The sequence below is a fragment of the Elephantulus edwardii genome, unplaced genomic scaffold (assembly GCF_000299155.1).
Source record: "Elephantulus edwardii isolate Elephantulus edwardi_28Jun2011 unplaced genomic scaffold, EleEdw1.0 scaffold00104, whole genome shotgun sequence".
Lineage (NCBI taxonomy): Eukaryota > Metazoa > Chordata > Mammalia > Macroscelidea > Macroscelididae > Elephantulus > Elephantulus edwardii.
In genome coordinates, this window is record NW_006399854.1 from 10,884,410 (window position 1) to 10,895,015 (window position 10,606).

General features: G+C 40.1%; 1 pseudogene; it reads right to left on the bottom strand.

Annotated features, from left to right (window-relative positions):
* Window positions 1–8,325: 8,325 nt before the first annotated feature.
* On the bottom strand, window positions 8,326–9,264 carry LOC102843424 (annotated as a pseudogene).
* Between the last annotated feature and the right edge of the window lie 1,342 nt (window positions 9,265–10,606).

Here is a 10,606-nt window from a genome sequence, read left to right on the forward strand (position 1 = left end):
TTTATCCTCATGTAGAAACTTATTTCCATAATAGAAGAGGAGGGTTTGAGTGACTCCTTTAAATTAAGTTGGCAACCAAGCTCCAATTCCAGGTTCTTGACATGCTAATACCTTCCTAGGGGGCTGAGGAAGGAATTACTTCCTTTAGAAGCAATCAAGTGGATAGATGGTGCGAGGCATCTGTTTCAGAAATGAATTTTTCACAGTAAATAACATTTGCATGATTGTGTCTACAAATATCATCATGGCATTTACTAAGTTAAATATAATGCTTTGCTTGCCTAACCTTGCACTTGCTCTAGTGCCAAGATGCCCTGGAGTTTGAGGGCTCCACCCAGCAAGAACACCCCCCTCAGCCCTGTTCTTTGAATGCAAGATACTTCCCTTTTGGGTCTGGATAAGTGTACTTCTTGTACAAGTGTTGAAGTGTGATAACTCTATAGATCTGAATTTTCAGAGAACTATTTACTTGTTTTGTTTATCATCTAGAATGTTTTTATTATGTTCTCATACTCAGAATCACTTATCTTTCTCTGGTTTCTGAGTAAGTGACTTCCTGGAAGAGTCTCTGTCCTTTGTGGCTAATGATCAGCTACATCAGAATTACCTGGGGTGTTTGTTAGAAATGGAAATCGTGGGGCTTTGACTCTAACATATTGAACTAGTACCTACAGAAAGTGAGCCTTGAGACACTTTTTTCACAAGCTTCCCAGGTGATTTTAATACTTACTGAAGCTTCATAACCATTGTTCTAGGCATGTTTTTTTGCGGTCAAAATGAAGCACTGCTTTTATAATTGTTTATCAAGCAAAGCAAAACAAAGAAAAACTATTTATTGTAATTAAAAAAAATCATGTCTTACTATACTTCCTTTTGCTTTATTAATAGTATTTAAAAGATCTAATTCATAAGCGCTTTTTAAGGTATTGTTAGAAACCAGTTGCTAATGAAACCAGCTGCTTACTGGTGATGATTCCACTCTAGAGTTTTCAATGCTGGGTTTTTTGAAAGTAGATTGCTAAGTCTTTCTTCAGAGGCATCCCTGGGTGAATGTGCTGCTATTTTTGTTATGTTCCAGTCGAGTTCAAAGTGACACTCTGAACAGTAGCTCTGAATCCTGCTCTACCCTGAACCATTCTTACTGTCTCTGACACACCTGTCCCCATTACCATGATCTCAGTCATACGTAGATTTTACCTTAACCTGCCTGTTTACCAGAAAGATGGGATATACATCTTTCCTGGATTAGCATTTACCTTTTCAAAACTATTTTTCTCAGTCATATGTTAACTGTTTCATAAATTGTCTGTTTATTATAGGTTAACTATATGTGAACTGTTCTTTTTAAAAGTAGAAATCCTCTACCCTTTAACTAACAAAAGCAATATGTTAAAGAATATTAATATCTAATCCAATTGTAAAAACCTAATGACCACTCCCAGATGGGCACCAGTCTTTTAGATGAATCTCACTGCTTTCAAAGATCTGCAAAAAAGTACTTTAGATATTGCAATCTATCTCTCTATCTCTCTATCTATCTCTCTATCCCTCTATCCCTCTATCACTCTATCCCTCTATCCATCTATCCATCTATCCATATATCTATCTTATTGCTAACCAGCTATGGAAAGAGCCCCTTGAGTTCAGTAACAATGGGTGCAAGTGTGTCAGAGAAGATGAGGATGGCACAGGATAAGAAAGTTCAGATCTGATGTTCCTAAGGTCACTATGGGTTGTAGTAGACCCAATGGCATGTAACAACCCAAAGGTCGTGCCTCTCTGGTGTTTTGAACCCACCAATGGCTGGATGAGAAAGATGGGCAGTTTCCTTTGATGTGATTTATTGTCTCAGAAACCAAATGGAAATTCAGCTATGAGTTGGTTCTAACTTGGTGGCAATGAATTTTTTTGAATTTTTTGAGTGAGGATGTGCATCATAGTGTGTGTACAACTTAAAACTTTAATGTTGTCGTTATGTGCCGCCAAGTCGTTTGTGACTCATAGCAACCCTATGTAAAATAGCCCTAAACCCTGCTCCCCTTGCCGATCTTACTTTCTCTGACACGCCTAGCCTCATTACCCCCACGACTGAATCAATCCATCTCATCGAAGATCTTCCTCTCCTGCACTGTCCCTCCACTCTCCCAAGCATGATGTCTATCTCCAAGGACTGATCCCGCCTTGCAACATATCCAAAGTATGTCAAATGAAGCTTTAGAATCCTTGCCTCCAAGGAGCAGCCTGGCTTCACCCTCTCCAGAATGAACTTGTTTGCTTTCCTAGCAGTCCATCATGGCCTGTATCAGGCACACCTTAGTCTCCAAACTGACATCGTTGCTCCTCAGTACCTTGGAGAGGTCTGACAGCTGACTTTCCCAATGTGATTAGTACTTTAATTTCCTGGCTGCTAGTACCAAGAGTGTTGATATTGCCAAATTGCCTTTTAAAGAAATTCTACCAATTCTCATACCCACTTTTGACTATTTCAGTACATTTTCTCTTTTTTTTAATCTCAAATTCAAAATCCCAAAAAGAAATAAATAAAAATCATGGAAAACTGATTTGAGAATCCATTAACTACAGCAAATCTTACCCCTTATCATCCTTTTCCCCCATCAATGGGTGTTTGCCCCTTTGACCAGCTCCTTTCAAACACAATCAATGTATATTGGACAAGCAGCTTGACTAGGTACTTGGGATTGAGGATTCAAAAGTTTCTATACAGAGAGAATGAACCTACGGAGAGTATAAAGAGTAACTAGGAAGCTAAGACAGAAAATGTAAATAAAAGTTAATTATTTAAAGAACGCTTTAACAGTAAGAGAGAAAAGATAGCACTTGATAGTACCAATTCATCACTGAATGAATTGTGCTCACATTAATTCTACTGGAGTTCACAGGATGGGGAAGTCAGAGCTTCTGTGGTTCTAATTTGCCACAGAATGGTATCCTAGCAACCATCACTAGATGAGAATCAACTAACTGCTTTTTTGAATCAGACTTTACTGTGTTAGAAAAATGAGTTTGATAAATGTCATCTTAAAGTAGAATTTCAACATAAAAAAGTATGCTGGAGGAATATTCTAATGGTACAGCACTGGTCTGTCAATTTGGTGTACTGAGGTAACCTGGGGTTGATATGATGCTTAACCCTGTGCCATTGGGATGTCAAATGTCAAATGCCATAATGGTCACCTGTGGTGGGACAGTATTTGGTGGAGCTCCCAGATTAAGACAGTTTGGAAGCGGAGTGGCACTCATTTCCTAAACAACATGCCTCTTAAAACACTATGAACTTGGAGAAATAACAATAGGTACACAAAGTGTTCAGGTCTTTTGTTCATAGTGTCACTATGAGTCATACTCAACTTGACGACAATCAACAACAACAAAACTACTGTCTCCTTCACCAGAACCTACAAAGTTGAGTGTGTGGGAATCAAAGTGGCACCAGAATTAGGGAGATGATCACCTAACTTTTCCCAGAAACTCAGGATGCTGTGACAGTGATAAGTGAAGAGGTCAAAGACAGAACCACACAAAGTAGAAGGGGAAATAGAACCTGTCATTTATATCATAGAATTGAATATTTCCAGCCAGCCCTAATCCAGAACATTTCACGAGTTATTTTGGCTAAAAGGTGAGAACATGAGTGACTTGGGAATTATCCCTGAAGACTTGCTCCATTAACCTGTTTGTGCTTTGTCATGAGAGTTTAGTTTGTGATAATGGAAAGGAGGAACATTAGCTTGATGTTGTTGATGGGTGCTATCAAGTCACTTCTGATTCATAGTGACCCCATGTACAGCAGAAAATCACTGCCAATCTGGTGCTTGAGCCTACTGCTGTCATAGCCACTGGGCCAATCCCGCTCATTGAGGGTTTTCTTTTTCACTGACCCTTGACTTTATCACGCATGATAGTCACCAAAGACTAGTCCCCTCTCATAACCTGAAGTGTGTAAGACAAAATCTCACCATTCTCACCTTGAAGGAGCACTTATTGTTCTTCAGATTGGTTCATTCTTTTGCCAGTTTCTGGTATGTTTGATGAACATTGCCAATATCACAATTCAAAGGTATAAATTCTTCTTTGGTCCTCCCTATAAAATATGATAGCTTCAGTCAGGTGCTCTTTAGTCTACAATATGATATTTTTGCTCTTTATTACCCTAAAGAAGCCCTTTGCAGCAAAGCCTATTGCAGTATGTAAATGCTATATTAGCTTGATAAAGTTTGTCTAAAATTAGTACTTTTCTCGCTCTTTACGAATACTTTTGATGGTGATTATTTGATTGAAAATGTGGAAAACATGAATATTACAAGGAAGAAGGTCTTACCAGACTTGTTTATGTATTTTAATTTTCCCATGCATTTGTCCTTGATACACAGAAAATACCATCTAGCTCACCGAAAGTGAAGAGGACTTGAAGCTCTTCCTAATGATCACAGGCTATTCTTTAACATGAAGAAAACAAAACCACTCACAATGAGACCAATAAGTAAACACTATTTAAAAACTCAAACAAGTCATTGCTGTCATAAATCTCTATCTGGTTTTCAAGGCTGTAAATTTTTATGGAATGAGTTTGCTCATATTTTCCCACAGAAGATAATGTGCTATCATCAGGGCTCCTTGAAGTTGCTAAAGATTTAATTTTCCTCAAAAATCTTGCAAGCAGCAGTCAAGAAATCAAACAACAAATGCATGCCTTTTCTGATTTTATTTTTTTAAATAAGAAAAATTTTATTTTAATTGTGATCTTAACAAAAGTTTACAGAAAAGTTGGATTTTCATTCATTCATTGTTGTACATTTTCTCTCGTCATTCCTCCCCTCCTCTTTCTTCAGTATACTTTACAGTGCACTCTTATTCTGGACATATTGTCATACAGTTGTCATACATATAATGACTAATCATATGGTCTTTACAATTACTGGCTATGCATCAGGGAGCAACAATGACTAAAGGTGACAGAAGATTGATGGCTTTGAGTTGTGGTGCTGGAGAAGAGTCTTGGATATACCATGGACCTCCAAGAAAACTAGTAGGTCAGTCTTAGTTTGAATGAAACCAAGTTTCTCCCTGGAGGGTAGGATTTTGAAGGTCCGTCTCACATGCTTTGGGCATGTGGCCATGAGGGACCTGTCCTTGGAGAAGGACATCATGCTTGGAAAGATGGAGGAACAGTGCAAGAGAGGAAGATCCTGGATGAGATGGGTTGATACCATAACTACAGCAATGAGGGTAGCTATGTTGGAGCCAGTGAGACTGGCTCAGGACAGGGCAGGCTTCAGAACTATTGTACATAGGGTCACTATGAGTCGCAGGTGACTTGACGGTATATAACAACAACATAATCCCTTTTTTTTGACAGTTAAATTGTTTAATAGAATGATTTTCAGTGATCTGTTTTCCAGTACATAGAGAAGGGATTCCAAATCTTCTGACCATAAGATTAATGGGCTTGAGACATGTCTAATATTAAAATTTCAAGTTATATCAATACTATAACTGTACTTTATAGTTTTTGGATTTTTTATTAATTTCAATGAATACTTACAGAGATTTTGGATTTCCATTCATTCATTGTTGCACTTTTCTCCCCTCCCACGCCCCCACCCCCAGTTCGCTCTTCTCTTTGAAAAGTAAAAGAAAAATTCCTTCATTGGTATACAATTCCCCCACCCTGAGTATGCTCGACTCTGCAACCTTCATTCTGGACTCTTATGATAATCATAGTGCCCTATAATATTTTGCCTTTAAACTATTCTCTCCTTCATCTGTTTCAATGCAGTATACATAATTAATCCAGTTTTTCTCATTCTTACCCCAAACCTGATGTCAGTCCCATCCTATAGCAGTGGCACTATGCAGTGTTTGGCCTTTTGTGACTGAGATAAATATCTCATATCACTCAGCATAATGTCCTCGAGGGTCACCCATTTTGAGTGATATTGCATGAGTTCCTTGTTTTTCAATGCAGCCAGGAGAAGAGAAAATAGATGAATGGGACCTTTTAAGAATCAAATCCCTATGTACATCCAAAAACTTCTCCAACAGGGTAAAAAGAGAAGCCACAGACTGGTACGAAAATATTTGGTAATGGCATGCCAGATAAGGGACTTATATCTAGAATTTATAAAATACTTGAGTACCACAACAAGATAAAGGTAAATAATCCAATAGAAAGATGGGCACAGGATATGAAAAGACACTTCACCAAAGAAGACATTCAGATGGCTAACAAGCACATGAAGAAATTTTCAAAATCCCTAGCTCTAAGAGAGATGCAAATCAAGACATCCATGAAATATCATCTCACCCCAGTAAGATTAGCAAAATTTAACAGAACAGCAAGCAACAAATGCTGGCGAGGTTGTGGAGAGACTGGAACCCTTTTTCACTGTTGGTGGAAGTGTAAAATGGTGCAACCGCTGTGGAAAGCGGTGTGGCATTTTCTCAAAAAGTTGCAAATAGAGATACCATTTGACCCAGCAATTCCACTACTGGGAATATAACCTAAAGAGACCATAACCGATATCCAAGCAGATATATGTACACCCACCCATGTTTATTGTGGCTTTGTTCACAATAGCAAGGAGCTGGAAACAACCTAAGTGCCCATGAACAAATGACTGGATAGAGAAGCTATGGTATATTCACACAATGGAATACTATGCTACATTGAAAAACAACATATTCCTTTTAAACAGTTCCTTTCTTCATCTGTTTCAATGCAGTGTTCATTATCTATCCACTCTCTTTTTATTCTCCTCCCAACCTCCCATGTCAGTCCTGCTTTACAACAGTGGTGTTATTCAGTGTTTGTCCTTTGTGACTGAGCTATTTCACTCAGCATAATGTCTTTCAGGGTCATCCATATTGTATAATGCTTTATGAGTTCAAAATAGATCTTTTTTATTTTCTTTTACAAAAATATATCTTTAATGTAATTGTATACAAAGGAAAAAAGTAAAGAAACACCTAAAGAAAAATGTCATGACTTATTCTACCATCTTTAAACACATTGTTGTTGTTATGTGCAGTCAAATCACCTGCAACACATAACAACCTCATGCACAGCAGCCCTAAACCCTGCTCTATTTCATGTCAGTCCTATTGTCCTGACACACCTATCCCCATTACCCTAGTCACTGAATCAATCCACCTCATCGAGCTTCTTCCTCTCCTGCACTGTCCCTCCATCCTCCCAAGAATGATGTCCATCTCCAAGGACTGGTCCCACCTTGCAACATGTCCAAAATATGTCAAATGAAGCTTCAGAATCTTTGCCTCCAAGGAGTATCCTGGCTTCACCCTTTCCAGAACAATCTTGTTTGTTTTCCTAGCAGTCCATGGTATATTCAATACTCTTCTCCAATACCACAGCTCAAAGGCATCAATTCTCCTTTTGTCATCTGTAGTCATTGTCCAGCTCTCTGATGCATAGCAAGTAATTGCAAAGATTATGGCCTGTAACAGGCACACCTTAGTCTCCAGATTGATATCACTACTCTTTAGTATTTTGGAGAGGTCTCTGAGAGCTGACTTTCCCAATGCAATTCATCTTCTAATTTCCTGGCTGCTGGTACCAAGAATGTTGATTGTAGAGCCAAGCAAACTGAATCTGTTGACAATCTCTATCTCTTCACCATCCATCATGATGCTGCCAATTGGCCCAGTGGTGAGAATCTTTATTATTTTTTTTAATGTTTATGATCATGTGGGTTTTATGGACACCGAGTGAACGTCATACATGTTAGAATTTATAAGGCAAACAGGGTTTTTCAGATTATAATGCAAAAGAGAAAGTAAGGTACAACACAGAGAACATTTATAAATGAGACAGTGAAAATATCAATCCCACTGAAAACATACTACAAAATAAAGCTTTCTTTTATAAAGTGTTGTTTGCTCAGTGACTCACTTCTCCCCACTGTAGAGCACTTGGTTCTGTTTGCTTGTTAGAAACAACAGGCACAACAGCAGCAAGAGCAGGAAGGCCACAGTCTATGTCCCCACACCACCTCTGGGCTCTCCTCAGCAAGTGTGGAACTCCTTGCCCCCAATCAGGCATTTCTGACAGCCTTCCTGGAAAAGGCTGCACCCGAGGGCCCTGGCATCATCTTTCTTTTGCTCCTCCCTCACTCCCCCAGCCTTTCATTCCTCAAGTGCCCAAGAGCATGGTCAAGATCTTAGCCAGCCCCACCTCGCAGGTGACGGTTCTCTGTCTTTCCTGTCCACATCACATATGGAATCCAGATATGTGCTTTCCACATGGGAGGGCTTACCAGAAAGTTCATGAAGGAGGATATTCACCTATTAAATGACACAATAAAAGATACACAATTGGCAGTAAACAATTCCCTTCAGCTCTTCATAATGTCCAGGAAAGGCAAACCCCTCCACCTGGAAGACCTGAAAGGTGGCTGCTCCAATGTCCTCAGACTTTGTGTAACAAGAAAAGTTTGTGTTGGAATGACGGACCCCAGGTCCATCTTTATTTTCAAGTCTAGGTTAGTGCAGATTTTAAAAAAATATTCTTTTTGCTTGTTTTTGGATAGTTTTGAACATAGATTATTATAAGTCTTGAGTCTCTTTTATAATTGTACATACACTTTGCACTGAACATACATAAAAAGAAGTCCTCCGGTGAAGCCAATAGCAACAACCACCAATTTAGTCCAAAAGGGCCACTCATGGATTCCTGTCGTCTGCCCCTGCTTTATCTCTTCAGCAGGACGGTCAATGAGCACATACAAGGACCAGATTACACAAATGATGGCCACCATGTGAAAAGTTACTGAGCCCTTGATCTTCCTGTGTTCGCTGGCAGTCATCTGCAGCTCCTCCCATTTCCGCAAAGGCGTCAGTTTGGTCTCCATGATGAACTCGCATTCGCAGAGCTCACAGCACCTTGTCAGAGCTCTTGATCCACTGCTGCAGGCAGGCCTGGTGCACAAAATGCAGGCTCCTGGTGCAGTGGCAGGGGATGATGGGGGCTCTCTTCAATACCCTCACAGTGGCAGATCCTGCAGATGTCCTGATTGGACGGCGTAGTGGAGGTCCGGAAGAAGGCAGACACTGGGGCCAATGATGGAGGACTCCCAGCCTTAGAAATGTTACTTGACTCATGGAATGTCCCAAAGGCTTCTCACTCTGTTCCTCCCTTTCTTTCTCTCTGATCTTATTTCTGTAGACTCTACTAACGGTGGCATCCTGGGATGGAATAGCAGAAATCTGATGTGGTGGCATGCTCATCCCAGCCTCTTGTCTGATCGTCGTCTTTACCGAAGACAAACTCCACTGCTAGAAAATGAAGCCAGAGTGAGCCGCCTGATTATAAACATCTTTCCTCCTGGGGCTCATGTTGGCGAGGCCCCGACCTGCCTCCAGCATGCTGGATAGGCGGACACAGAGGGCACAGCTCTGCCCCAGGCGAGAATCTTTATTTTCTTGAGGTGAGCTTCAATGCATATTGAAGGCTGCAGTCCTTGACCTTCTGCAGCAAGCACTTCAGGTCCTCCTCAGTTTCTGCAAGCAGGTTTGCGTCATCTTTATAGCACAGAATGTTGATGTGTCTACCTCCAATCTTGATGCTACATTTCTGCTCTTAGAGCCCAGCCTCCTGGACAATCTGTTCCGCATATAGATTAAAAAGATAGGAGATAGGGCACATCCTTGGCACACACCCTTCCCCATTTTGAAACATACAGTATTTCCTTGCTCTGTTCTGACGACTGACTGCTAGTCCAAGCATAGATTTCACATAAGCTCAGTCAAGTGTTCTGGGATTCCCATTCTTCTCAGAGCCAGCCACAGTTTATTGTGATCTATGCAGTCAAATGCCTTTGCATAGTTGATAAAACACAGATAGACATTTCTCTGGTACTCTCTGCTTTTAGTCAAGATCCATTTGACATTAACTATTATTATGTCCCTAATACCACGGCCTCTTCTAAACCCAGCCTGCATAGTCAGGCAGTTTTCTGTTGATATATGGTTCCAGGAGCTTTTTTATAATCTTCAGCAGAATTGTGCTGGCATGTGTTATCAACGATACTGTTCTATAATTTCTGCACACTTTCCAAGCACCGTTCTTTGGAATGGGAGCAAATATAGATCTTTTCCAGTTAGTTGGGCAGGTGGTTGTCCTCCAGATTTCTTAGCACAACTTGATGAGCACATCCAGGGCAGCATCTGTTTGTTGAAATATGTCAGTCCATATGCCATCAATTCCTGGGGCCTTCTTTTTGCCAGTTCTTTCAGAGCAGCTTGAACTTCTTCCTTCATCACCACAGGCTCTTGCTCATACGTTGTTTCATGAATTCCTCTGTGTCCGCCAATTTCTTTTGGTATAATGACTCTGTATATTCTTTCCATCTTCCTGGTTCATTCAATATTCTGCCCAAAGCATCCTTAAGTATTTCAATTCGAGGTTTGAATTTGTTCTTCAGTTCCTTGAGCTTAAGAAATGCTGAGCAAGTTTGGCCCTTTTGATTTTCTGACTCCAGCTCCTTGCACATTTCATTGTAATACTTTGTCTTCCTATGCTGCCCTTTGGAATCTTCTGTTCAATTCCTTCATATCTTGATCTCTCTTT